The 14263-nt window shown below is 39.9% G+C and overlaps 1 long non-coding RNA gene across 2 annotated transcripts in view; it reads left to right on the forward strand.

Annotated features, from left to right (window-relative positions):
- LOC136012535 (uncharacterized) overlaps window positions 1-11483 on the forward strand; it is a 32101-nt gene extending 20618 nt beyond the window's left edge. The window contains exons 3-6 of one of the 2 annotated variants that reach the window (XR_010611796.1): window positions 3899-4071; window positions 4809-4956; window positions 5723-5795; window positions 7001-7084. This is a non-coding gene — a long non-coding RNA (uncharacterized LOC136012535). Of the gene's footprint in view, window positions 1-3898; window positions 4072-4808; window positions 4957-5722; window positions 5796-7000; window positions 7085-10014 lie in introns of those variants that run through there. The other variant, XR_010611797.1, reaches the window with a different exon arrangement.
- Window positions 11484-14263: the final 2780 nt, after the last annotated feature.

The raw sequence follows: 14263 nt of genomic DNA on the forward strand, positions 1-14263 counted from the left end.
ATCATAAGACACAGATGAGAACTTCCTTAGTTTGTAACTCTGTTTATTTGCTTCACGTTTTGCATGCGCCTGATTTTGTTAGTAAACACTGTACAAGGCTACAAGCCTGGTTTATGAGGCACCTTGGTGTATGTTTGAGAGATCGTTACCCTGTAAAACAAAGGGCAGTATTTCTGCTGAAGTCTTTCTGATGAGAAAATCCTAAACGTTGTTTCTCAGAGAAAAATAATCTTGGGTTGAAATAACTTTTAGGATATTCTAACATTTTCTGTTCCACCGATAAGAGAAGTCTCAGTTTATAAACACACTTACCTGTGTGTCCGAGTCCTGTGGAAGCTAACTAGGGCATATGCTCTGAGATGAGGCTGCACTTCAGTGCCTGTCTCAGTTGTTGGGAGTTGGTGATTTCCATTTGTGAGGGTTTCAGGATAAGATTATCCCATTTACAGATAAGGACAGCAGGATTCAGTCTGCTCCTTGATGATGTTAAGTCTTGTTTATTCAGCTTACAGAGGCAGGTTATTAAACTCTTAGATTTGAGTGCTCACAGCAACACTGATGTCTGACTTGCACCATGTTTTCCACCTAAAAATCTCAAGGCATTTTCAGTAGGGCCTCTTGTGACCTATCACCCACCTACAAAAGCAAAATGAGCAGAGAGAAGGTGAAATGACTTGCCCACAGTCACCCAGAAGTAAGTGGCAAAGAAAGTATGTAGGAAGTGGGCTTATGCTTGTCCTTAACCTCACAGTTTAAGAGGTACTCACTGAGAGTAATTGCATGCAGTTTTCCTGGCTGGTTTGGCTTCTCTGTGAGGTCTTGTTCAGTGCAGTGGGGCAATTACTACATTGTGTTTGTAGGATAGTCATTTACACGTTTTTGGCAACCTGAAAATAGAATTGCCTGTTTCCCCGCTGCCATCACAACCGAGTACCTTTGGCATGATCTTTGAAGGGGGATTTTTGCTGTCACCCACCCCCTGCCTGGTGAATGCCAGGGGATTTTGGCACTCAGGGCAGGATGCTTTATCCCCTCTCTTAAGGATGCAGCTGTCTGGGCAGTGCTTTCTGCTTCATTAGGTCAGGGTAAGGTAGAGCTCAAGAGAATGGCTCTCACATCCCAGAGAAGTGTTTAGTCTCGTCTTTAACAAATAAATCCTTTTTAAGTTGTAAGTTGCAGCTTTCATGAGGCTTAGAGGAAATGAGCAAGCTAGAGCAGACTGGGAAACAGTACTGGGATTAAAACTGACCTGGCAGAGAATAAGACATCTTTAAACTACATCAGATGATCAGTCCATTCTTCTGAGTCCTGCAGAAAGGTGTCACCAAAGAGGAGGCTGCACTGGTTGCAAATATAAGCGAGAGGAGATGGGACATGACACACAGTACTTTTGTCAGGTGCTGTGCTGGGTCTAAACTAAAGCATATGTGAAAGTGTCATTTGCCCCATCGCTCTGTACTTCCCACTCTTTTCCTTGGTAAACTCTGTTGTTGTCTCTTCCACTACTTAAATCCTTTCAGGCCTTGAATAGATATGGTTTGTAGACATCAAGTTTGAAGACTGGCAGTCCTCTGGACTCTGGGGCTGTGTTATTAACTGGTAATCTACTTTTGGGGGTTGCTTCTTTCATTTTGGTTGAGTGGAGGTTAGTAAAGCACTAGTCCATAGTTTGTGCTTGAGTTGAGCTTGAAAACATGGCTACTAAAAACGTGAGCCCAAGCAAAAGTGAGCAGCCAGAAGAATAATGTTGAAAATCAGAAATATTTCTAAGTAATGTCTTCCATTACCTCATTAATATCTCCATCTTCCCCTCCTCTTTTCCTCGCATACCATTTCGGTGAAGTAAAATACTATGGTTGTGGGCAATAAAGGAAAAATATGGGGTTATGAAATGAATTTCATTTTTCAGGCTCTCTCTTTACCGAGTGACATTTAGAGGGCCCACTGGTGTGCTGCACAGAGTACACTGTTCTCCCCAGGCACCAGGGCTGCTTGCAGACTTCCAGCAGCTGAGATAACTACAACGTTGGGTCTACAAAAATGACTAAAAGGTGAAGTTTAAAATCAAGCACTGGGCTCCTTTTTATTTTCTCCTGAGGCTCTAAAGCTCATAGAAGTGTTCAGTGCCTCCTAAGACCCATCTTGAAACAGGTGAAAGAAAAGGTAAACCAAAATCTCCCTTTGTCATTTTGATTCCAGGAGGTAAAATGTCAAATGTCGTAAGCTCACAGCACTGACTTTGATTCTTGCCAGAGGTCCAACAAAATCGTGCCATTTTGAAAACCGAAGTGATTGGGAGCATAATGTGTGTTTGTGCAAAGCAAATGCCAAATTTGTATGCTGGAGTATTCATGATCCACATTTCTGGATTCATAAACAAGCCTTTGAGCCAAAAGTCCGTAAGTATCAGCCTGATGGAGAGCAGAAACACTGCTATTTACTTATCTAGCTAATGTGAACCAATCAATACTCCTCCAAGAGTGAGTTATTGAAGAAAGTAGTTCACGCTTCATCTGCGAAGTTGAAGGAATTAATTGAGCAATTTTTGGTAATGAAAACATTATAGGAAATTACATTCTGATTACAGAGCAGGAAAAGAAGCAAAATGTCCTGGTTACATTTTCTTTCATGAATCAGTTTCTCTGTTCCAATAAATTCTATTGCAAGAGATCAGGTACATGTAGCATATAACACAGAATTGTCATTGACCCTCACACACAGCATCCTTCTGCTGTGGAGAGGTACTTAAGAGAATGAATCAGTTGCCGATAGTTAAAATTCTTTAATTAATTTGCCAAATGCTTTCTTTAACACTATAAATGTGCCATTTCCAAAATTAATTCTGAAAAACTCAAGATTCTGGGGCTTTGATTTGTATACAGGCATAATCTCACTGTTTTTCTCCCTTCCTTTATCTCCTCCTGCCTTCTCTTTTGTAATCTCTGTTAACCCCTGTAAGCAGAGACAAGTCCACACAAAGCACTGTAGCTGCTTGAAGAGTTTTCTTAAGACCTTCTAGCAGGGCAGGCGGAACTGAACCTTGTGATAACAAGGACAAAGACAAAACAATTTCTTGGGGAAGGCTGCCAGCATGGGAGCCTCTTACACCTTCAACAGCTCTCTCTCCATAGAAATCATCACCAACTCTACTCTTTTCTCCATTTCTATAAGTCCTCTTCATTTTCTTTGCTTCCCAAAAGAAGATGGAGGTATAGGCTAAGTGCTCAGTGCAATTGTGTGTTTGCATTGGTATTCAGTCCTACTCATGGAATGGTCTGCTAGATTTCTAACCAGTTCCTATTGTTTTTAAAAGAAAGAGCTAAAAGCATCAATGTAGACATGCACTTTCATAGCCTGGAAAAAATACCTGAATAGCTCCGTGTAATAGGTTTGATTTTGCATGGGGCTTGTTCTCTTTGCTAAGGTTGTAGAGGTTTATTTGCACAGTACATTGTTTGTTACAGACAAATTGGTACAATCCATTTTTTAGTTCACAGAAATAATGCCTTTGACACTTCTTGCGTGGTAAAACCTCCCAGAAATTACTTCCTTTGGGAGACAATTGAAACCACATAATCACTTGTCCCACAAGTTTCCTCTTTGCAGTGTCCATCGCAAGCTGCTCTCATTCACTGCCACGAGGATTCCTAAAGGAATCTCTGTAGTTTCCCTGGTTCCCATCTAAGAACTTGTTATCACTTGTTAAGGTGGAAGCTGTCCCAGGAGAAGGGGTTGGAAAAGTACATGCAGGTTGCATTATGTGTAACACTGCTAATTATAAGCTGTCAAAGCTCATAAGTCAACTTTAGCAGTCAATAGTTTTTAAATGGGAGTTTGATTTTACTTCTTATGTGGATTGGAATAGCTTACTTTAACTTCTTTTTTTCTTCGATAACAGCAGAACTGGAGACTACCAGTAAGAATTGGTGCCAGTGACACCCCTGTGAGCTCCAGTCTTGTGAAAGTCTCTTCCATGCCTAGAGGAGCTGGAGGTCTTGTGAGCTATCCTGGGTTCTGCGTTTCAAATCAGAGCACTGGAAACTATAAATTAACCAGAACATCTCTACAGAGGCAAGCATTTTCTATTCTCAGCCTGGAACCCAGGCACAGCTTCCATTATTATATGGTTTTCTTCCATTATTATGTTTTTCTCAGAACTTTTTAGAGGTGATACTAAAAAAGAAAGAAAAGGGGATGTCATGAATGTATCTATGTGTTCCTTCTTACAATACAGCTGAGAGCCCTTCCAGATGAAGACTATATCCAGATCCCCATAGCACACATAATTACATCTCTGAAAGTTTATTTCATACGGTTAATTTCAATAGTAAATGACCAAAGTGATCACATTACTGTTACAGGCCTTACTGGACAGGCAGCAAACACTGCATCTTTGTCTTACTACTGTAGGTGACTGCAGATGGCAGAATCCAGTAGTGCTGCTGCTATTTCTTTTTTGTGAAATCTACGTGTCCTCTGAGGTTGTTAATGCTGTTGTTAAAGTAATAAATTAAACACAGTTTATGCAGAAATAGGATTCCTCTATCATTTGTACAATATGAAATTTTAGTAGTTTACATTATAAGAGTAATGTGACTTCCATTGTCTCAGTTTTGTGTATTTTTGTTTCATTCATCATCTAAATGTATTATTTCTGTATAGAACTCCCATTAGAAGAATAACTCTAATGATGTTAATTCCCTTCAATTTTATTTATGTATGCTGTTTGTTTCGCTCATTAAAGTGAAGATTAACAAAACAAAATAAAAGAGTTGCAGATACTAATTTTCTGGCTTTTTATTTTGCAGTAGTTGTTCAAAATGTACCAGAAACTGAAATGTGGGAGAAACCTGACTCCAATCCAGCACTACAGAACTTGGTGAAATTTTGCTGTTTCTGTAAAGGAAACGTCCTCACGTTTTGAAGTAAATGTAATGTCCTCAGCTTTAAGGCAAGGTAACTTTTCTGTTCTTATTCTAACTAATTGCAGTACATGGGTAGAAAATATATGCAACCATTTCATAGCCCTAAAAGTCTGTGTAGTGCCACTTGCCTATTTGCACACCCCATAAGGTCAATACTTTATGCTTATCCTAGCTTTCCTATCTGCATTGCCAGTTGGAGTCATTTGTGAACTGTGTATTAAACTGCTGAACCACTCACATACTGGCAGCAGCTGTACAGGCTCCGTGATTTTGATGTGTACAGACAGCGTTGTTTGGCTCTTAAGATGAGCACACAATATTTGCATGATTATTTTCTAACACTTCTGGGTAAACAGTAGTAGGCTATATAGAAGTATCCTGGAGGTCATATTCTGGTTTTGCTTGTTTGTTATATGTGTTAAGATAGATAAGATATAATGTTATATTAGAAAGAAAGTGGAAAAATCAGCTTAATGTCATGCCACGTTTCTTGTGCCAGCTGAGTGGGGTCAGAATCATAGAATCATGAAATTGGCTGGGTGGGAAGGGACCTTGAAGGTCACCTAGTTACAACCCTCTGTCATGGGCAGGGATACCTTCCATTAGACCAGGTTGCTCCAAGCCCCATCCAACCTGACCTTGAACACTGCCAGGGATGGGGCATTCACAGCTTCTCTGGGCAACATATGCCAGTGCCTCATCAGCCTTGTATCTTATCTAGATCTATCCTCTTTCAGTTTAAAGCCATTCCCCCTTTGTCCTGTCTCTACAGGTCCTTGTAAAATGTTTCTCTCCAGGTTTCTTGTAGGTCCCCTTTAGTACTGGAGTGCATAGGATGCACAAAGAGTAACACCGGAGAGTTGAGCACAGGTAGGTTTTGCAACCAAAGAAAAGTAGTCTCGCTTTTCAGAGGAACTCAAACTACTTTTACTTCCTCAGATTTATGGGAGGGGGAGAGGGAGAAGCAAACCAACCCAAACCCTGTAAACTCTAGGCACTTGTGAGTGAGGTCTTCTGCAGACCAGTGTGTGTGGTACAACCAGTGATACCTCTCTGATGCGTTTTAACCTGTTGCTAATACATGTCACTGCCAGATGAATGATGTGCAATGTTAATTCTTATAAATCTGTATAAAAGAAGTCTTGTATAAAAAAGTATTTCACTGTAACTACTTCCCATAAGAATATGCTTAACCCAGGATAATTTGTTCATGCCAAATATCGAAGTTTAAAAGGTTACCACCAATTAAGTGCTTTTACTCAGAACACATCTGCTTCCTACAATTCTGCAGATGAGGGTGCTGGCCTATATTAAAAGGGATTTACTCTTGGTAGCTTTCCCAAGCAGACTCGGAGTTTGAAAAAACAATTAAAAAGAAAAAAGGAAACCAAAAGGCCAGAAATGCTTTACTTCAGTGTTTATTTCCAGTGAATTTATACGCAGGAGATTAAGGGAGGCTCTCCTGCAATAGGCTGGTTGGAAGGTGTAGGAGCATCAGAATAGTGTTCTAGTGAGGAAAACACTTTCCCCCACAGATGCTCACCCAGAAATTGACTGGTATTCAGCAAATCGGAAGTTCACCTCTAGTGTTTTGTGGTGAGCTCTGATTCATTTGGCCTGTGTAGCAACTGGAAGTAAACACTGAATAATGCCTTTGAATTTCAGGCCAAATTGCCATTAACTCCAATTGTCTTGTGTTCCTGTAGCGCCATCTCTCTACGGGGGAAAAAATCAGTGCGAAATCACCTCCCCTGTGTGCTCACAGGGCTCTAGAGGTGAGCGACTGTATTCACATAGCTACAAAGTGTACGGCTGGGGATGTCAACTGGCCATTTCTTCTGACGCCTGCGCATGTTAGGTGGTCTGGCTTGGCCTAGGATAAAGAGATAAGGGACCTAAAGCACCAAGCTAGCTCTGGTAGGCAGTTTAGTCACACGTTAGTGGATTTCGATAGAGGACAAAGAGTATCTGAGTATCCTAATTAAGGGAAAATGGCACCTTGAGCCCATAGGGAAAAGTAACTGTTAATGACAGGAAAGACATGAGCTGAAACCTTACTTTTTTGGATATTGCAGCCAGATGACCACTAATCCCAAACCTGGATGCATGCAGCCTTCCTGGGGTCATTCCCAGATCTTTGGTGTGGAAAACCTGCATATGTGGGTAAAGGTTCCTTCCAAGTGGCTTTCCTACTTTCCTACATCAACATCACCCCCCCTTCCCCCCCCCCCAAAAAAAAAAACCCGACCTGCTACTTCCACTCCTTTTAGAAGGAGGTGGCAGCTGTTTGTCACATCATATATCAGGCCATAAAGGGGATCCTAGGTGACATAGGAGTATGCAAGAAATGTAACATAAACACGTTTCTACTGACTGGGTGTACTACCTAGCACCACTATGTCAAGCCATCAAAAGGAGAGTCAAGTGTGACATGCCCTCTGAAGCTTGTCTTTCTTCACTTGCATGAGTCTTGCTCTGCGCTAGATAAGTGAGGCTGTTTTTGACTTGCTAAAGATTCCAACAGAAGTTATTCAGAGTATAAAATATTCAAGGAAAGGGATTTAAAATATCATCTATTTCATTAAATTAAATTAAAATTAAATTTAAAGCTAGTGACTTCTAACAAAATTATTAAGATAGTTAGATTACCAGGAAAGGAATTCAGCACTCTTTCAGCACACTGAAGCTACAAAGTAGTTCTCTCTGGCTCTGTTAAGAGGTTCAAGAATTGTAACAGGGATCTCTAGATTTCTATTAGAATAGCATATGCAATATAATTACATTATATTTCTATATAATATTTATTCATTTTCCCCCTATTCTTTTGAACTTCTTGATCCTTTGGTCAATTATTTTCAGAGAAGGAAATTGAAACTTCTTGCATGGCAACTTTGACAAATGGGCAGTACATATATTGTACAGCATTCTCATGGGAGAGCTTCAGAAATGAAATTAGTTCCATCAACATGCCAGGAATTCATCAGCTTGGGCCTTCCTGAACCCTTTGTCATGGCAAATATGCAAAGGACTCTCATTCTTATCCCTGCTTAGAAACATTGTCTAAGATCACCGTTATTACTCTTCCTAATTACGTTTCCCATCACCTACCCTTCCTCTCTGAATATGAGTTTAATAAAAAGGTATAATTTCCCCATGGAAAAATAATTGAGGAAATACGTGTGTGTGTAACTGTATGTAAGTGTGTGTATATACACACATATATACATAATTTAGAGAAAGAATTACTATCTCAGCAGGCAATATATGTCTTCCATTTAGCAGCAGGCCAAAGATGATGTTAAAATCATTAATTCTGTCAATATAAATGCTAAATAGAAATGGGAAATTGGATCTCTGCCTTGTGTCACATTTTCTCTTGGTAGGAAATTACAGCAGAGAAATTGAATCTGATGAGCCTTCTATGTCTATAACTCCTCATCAAAGGTAAAACACGTGATATACAATAAATAGCATGACACCTCTTAATTAAATGGTGCTATTGTTTAGGCCAGAATAAATGCATTTTGTTGCTTGGCCAACGAGCAAACTACAAGCTCCCACAGGGATCATAATATAAAGAGGCCATAAAGCTAGCCAAAATCAAATTGACAAGCCTGCACTAATTATCTTTGGTATTATAGCCCCTGCAAAGGTGGCTATAGGTTGACAGATAATAGAAGTGAGCTCATTAGTAGAGCACTGAATGTTTCAATGTTTGTAAAGGAAGCATTTTTTACCTTTAGTGTAGGTAATGTACGCATTGTACAGTTTTCTAAATTGCCGTCTTAGATATATTTGGAAGTTAAATTTATAAAAGCATCATTTCTGGTAGAAAACGGCTACATCACAGTTAGAGAAGCCTATTTTAGACAGATATAAGCTGTTTGACTTTCACACTGGATGATTGCAGGGGCTTGCAGAAAGTGTGGTGAAGAGAAAGAAAGGGAAAGAGCGCACGTGAAATAGATGAGTCTGATATTACAGTGTGAGTTCAGACACAACAAGGAGGATATTCAAAACATTCCTTGTATATCTGTGATTTAAAAGTACTGCTTTTCCAAACAGACTGGGTACTTGTTAGTCACGGCAGTGATTCAGCTTTGACCAAAGATTGCACAAGTAAAACAATCTTCAGCCTGGAGAAGAGAAGGCTGCGTGGAGACCTCATAGCAGCCTTCCAGTATCTGAAGGGGGCCTACAAGGATGCTGGAGAGGGACTCTTCATTATGGACCGTAGTGACAGGACAAGGGGTAACGGGTTAAAACTGAAACAGGGGAAGTTTAGACTGGATATAAGGAGGAAGTTCTTTCCTGTGACGGTGGTGAGGCACTGGAATGGGTTGCCCAAGGAAGCTGTGAATGCTCCATCCCTGGCAGTGTTCAAGGCCAGGTTGGACAGAGCCTTGGGTGGGATGGTTTAGCGTGAGGTGTCCCAGGGGCGTTGGAACTGGATGATCTTAAGGTCCTTTCCAACCCTGACTATTCTATGATTCTATAAAACATCATTTCCGATTCTCCTCCTGTGTTCTCTTTAATTAGTTCAATGGATTTATCTTCCTAGTAGAAAGGAAAAGATTAAAACACCCACCTCACAGTAGGCTGCAGTGTTAATACGCATTTCTAAATGCAATCAGTTGCTTTATTTAAACTTAAAAAAACAAAGTTTTCTGACAAACTGACCTCTTTTGTCCATGTTCTATTTCTAAATTATTTTTCTGAAAACTCAGTTAAGAATTGCAAGAAAGAGAAGTGCTGCTCTTTGATGTAGTATAGTTGACCCATGAGGCACTTCTGGTTTTTTTAGACCTAATCGCTGTATTTTACAGTGAACTTAGTAATGTGAATAACTCTTTCCGCTCTCACCTGTGCAGTGAGTAAATAAAATCAAAACTCAGTGCAGGGGGAGGGAACCTCATAGAACCTCATTTTTGGGTTGGGGAAACAAAAAACAGGTACTTCCACAGTTGCAAAGAAAGAAGAAAATAGAAACATTAGTCTTGTCTAGCAGCAGAGAGCCCCCACCATAAGACAGTGAGCTCCCCTTGGTTTTTCTCTAGGTTCTTCTTGGTGTGTTTTGTTTGCATTTCAGGTCCTGTGGCCTGGGCATGCACACGTGGAAGTCTCCAGTGTGTAACCTCCTCTTCTGCACAGCTGAAGTCCTACAGCCCCCTTCCCCGTTAGAGCTGCAACAGCCACTCGCTGCTCCAAGGAGCTGGAGTGCCTCTGGCTAACCCGTGTTGGCCTCATCGTCCTAGCCCACATGAACAAGCTTGGTACAGAAAAAGAAATGCCACAGGGACAAGTAGATGTTTGTGACCTCTTGATGGCATCCAGGCCAGGAGTCATCTTTGCCGGTGCAGCCAGAGTCGTACTTCTTCAACTTATACAGCGGAGGAAACAGGGATTTAGTATTCCTTTTCCACACAATTCAAGCACTGGAGAGAGTCCATATTGAAGATGTCAGAAGATCTTTGAACAGATATATGTACATTTACTTCATGTCCAAGTTGCCTTCCACGTCTTCATATAAAAAGATAGACAGTACTCAAAAATTGGCTTTACAAGCAAGTAGTCTGGATTAAAAATCATCCTAAAAGTAGCTGTTTCTTGTAACTCCTAAGTAACACTAAAAGGTATTGTTGAGCTCCCAAATGCATAGAGGCATTTTAAATGATGTATGTTTCTTTGACTAGCTAACCTTTACCAATCTTTCAAGTCATGTTGTCTTTAGGAATCAATAATCTACCAGAAAAACTAAAAAAACATGGAAATTGCTCAAAGACCTGTCTGTGACTTTGAGTACAAATGATGGAAAACTCTCAAATTGCTGTTTGAAATATCATTATTCATAAGCGCAAAGAACCCCTTTGCTGTACCCATTAACCTGAATATAGACATTAAAAAGCACCACAGCTGAACTATTGGGCCCATTGAAGACAAGGTGTTTGTTATAGCTGTCTTCATACGCAGTATTCTTGAGTGCACTGTAGCTATGTGGCTGCAATACAGAGCAAGCCTGATTGCTATCAGAACAGATTTAGCAACCAACCTAGTATAAAAGATGTATTTTACTGTGCTTTCAAAACTGAGGGATTGTTCCAAAACCCAGTGTGCTCCATGGAATGTAGATGTGATGCTCTTATATTTGACTAAGGTTTTGAATGGGTAATGCTTTTTACCACGTGTAGCATCATCAAACTTGTATAGAGCAGTAAAATAGCATACACATGGTAAGTTTAGATGTGAAGTTAAGAGGCTTTGGGGAGAGAAGGAAAAGCAATGAGAGAGCAAAACTCTTTTCAAAGGCTGTGGCAAATTCTCCCTCTCACCAAATCTTTAGTCCAAGTTTGGTCTTTTTGAAGGACATGTAAAATCCAAACTAGTGTGAAGAAGCGTGGTTTCTAAAGTCAGCAGTGGGAAAACTTGACAAATTTCCAGTTTTACCTTTCCTTCACAAGTTCACAATGGGGGGATAGTCCCAGCCTTCAGCCCACCACAGTTTTCTCAAGGCTCTCTATGAGCACTGTAGGCTCAGCCCTTCCTGGAAGCCTGACATTATCAATCCACAGATTTTATTGGTTCTAGATTTGTGCTTTTATTTGTATCAATAAATTCTATTATAACCTTTAAAAAACATTGTTTTCTTCATATCAGTATTTTTCCCAGCAGGTTCTCTGAGATAATTCCACAGGCGTTTCCCAACCAGCTCCACTTTGAGTGTAGTAAGCTAAAAATAAGTCTGACAAGTCTGTACATCAGGAAAAAAGCTTGGGGTTACTATACCTCACCATACATCATATTAATTTTTATATCATTTTTAACCTATTGACTTCAGTATTTTTGTCTGTCTCTAGAATTTGAAAAAGTGGCTCTCTGTTATATAGCTGCTGTTGTGCTTTGAGTTTTCCTTCAGGGGCTGGGACTGAGCTCCAGGCATTTATGAAACCTTCAGGAAACTTTTAGTGTGCTTGCCCTAAGGGCGGTATCAGGATAGGAGAGGCTCATGTGGCTCTTTTGTGCTTTTATGCATGCAGAGGATTATCAGTCTTTATTACATACACTAAAATGTGTGTGATCCAAATCCCTGGATTCTAACTCCCTGTACACATTCCTAATCTTGGAAACCTTGGGATTTCTTGTAATCTTTTTGGGAAGATGTTCAGAAAACACGTGAGCAAAAACTTGTACCTTTCTGTGGTGGGGGAGAAGTAAACCTTTTGAATTTCTCATTAAAGGTAGGTGGGAATATTCACATGTTATTTTCTTTTTCTTTCTACTAAACTCTTAGATAAGAATGTTAGCCTGTACTTTCTCTAGTGTGGTTTCACTGAGCTGAATATCCTAAATCAAAGGGCCTCTGGGCTTCTAGATACCATTTTCAGAGGTTTTGACTGTGGCAAGTTATTGGCTCTAAAAACTAAGTGTACGTGGGACACCAAGACCTATAGATTCTATGTCTACCAGCTTGAGTTTCAGCAGGTGGCCTCAGTCCAAGGGTGTGGGGCACAGAATATCTCCGCAGTGATGAGCTACCCTACAGTAAGAAAGGTGCCCTGACTTACATTATATCTCAAGTCATAATTTCCATTTATTTTCAGTGGTTGATAAATTCAAAGTAAATCAATAGAAATCTAATGTTTTGATAATTGATACCAAATGCATAGGTTAATATAGAATAAAAAGGCCATGCCAAATAATGTCAGATACTGGGAACTGGCATTATGAAGGAAGAATGTTTTCTTTCTTTGGAGCTATCTATTATGTTATTTATGAAAATGGAAATTTTTGCATTTCGGCCAAATAGAAGGACGTGTGCATACTGATAATGTTTTCCTTCTGCATTCCTATTCATAAAACCTATAAATTCTTCCTCCCTGCTTCATTTTTATTTTTTTTTTTCTGCCTCTTGGTATTTTAGCATCTGGCAATATGCATGGCCAGGATTTTTCCTGCAAAATATAAGATATAGAAATGGAGCTAAGTTTTCTTAAAGAAGTAGGACTTAAGGAAAAAGCCAGTTATTGCCACTATTTCCATTGCTCTTTTTTTTTTCTTCTGAAACGTCTGAAATTATTCTGCTGCTTGTTGAAATTTAAAATGAAAAACACTGTTTGTAAAGTGAGCAGTGTTATAAATATAAAGCAAGTCTGGAGCCTCACTAGAAGAGTACCCAGTATGAGTGTCATCTTGTGCGGGAGGCATATTGCCCAGGCACTTTCTTTTAGTGTGTTAAAAATACCTTTAGATTCTGCACACTGGTGCCAAATATGAAGTGCAAAGAAATTCAGGCCCACTAGGAGACCACCTCTAGACTGAGAGGAAACATATGCTACAGAAGCAGTGCTCTTTTTCATTCGTTCAGCCTGGCATAATCCTCACATTCCCAGACTGACTCTTGTCAGGATCTGAAAAATGTATGTGAGGGCAGCTGGAGTAGTTTCCGTTCCACTTTATTTAAGCTGTGCCTCTTAGCCTGCCACAGACTTGGCAGACAAATGCCAACCTTCTTCAACTCCGGGTAGAGATGACTACACCAAAGCACTTGTATTGATTTGAGGATGATTTAGTGCTCTTGTGTCAGGAAGATGTCCGTGGATTCCTTTATTCATGCTGTTAGAGTAAGCGTTTCAGTTGGCAAGGATTCACAGTTCAGACTTCATCTCTAATCCATATTAATAGAAGAGTATTGCTTTTCATTAGCTTTATAGCCGTTAACGAATGATTTGGTATGGGGTATGTGCTTTCTTGGTGGCCTCAGGCCATCAGATCCTGTATTAATGGCATAATTTTTTTCTCTGTAGGTGAGAGTTTCTTATTTTCTCTGAAGCAAGTTTAACACACCATTCATTGAGTTTCTTTATGAACAGTATTGTATACGAAACAATATCATTTTATTCCAAGGCATTCTCTCCAGGAACAATTTTCCACAGACCGCTAGGAATAGGCCTGCAGCTGCCTGGAGGAAAAGGAAACACCAAGCACCAGGCAGACGGGGCAATACTGAGATCTACATGCAAATAAGAGCCAGCAGTTGAAATCAGACTTAATGCAGGTAATCTGTGCATAATATTTTGGGGTTTCTTTTTACATTCTTTGGAGATTTATCTATGCAAAGAAGGCAGGACAAGATACACTCATCAGACTCTTAACATACATATGAGAACACTGTAGTTTATCTGAAGTGAATGCTACAAGAAAATAACCGACATAAATACCCATGTAGTATCAGGACTCAGAAATTACATTGCTACGTATGATTGTTGGGCAATATGAAACAGATATGTTTATGAAAGGAAATGTATCCTTACGCTCGAGCCAGGCTTGAAAGGCAAGGAACA

This window comes from Lathamus discolor, chromosome 4 (assembly GCF_037157495.1).
Source record: "Lathamus discolor isolate bLatDis1 chromosome 4, bLatDis1.hap1, whole genome shotgun sequence".
NCBI lineage: Eukaryota > Metazoa > Chordata > Aves > Psittaciformes > Psittacidae > Lathamus > Lathamus discolor.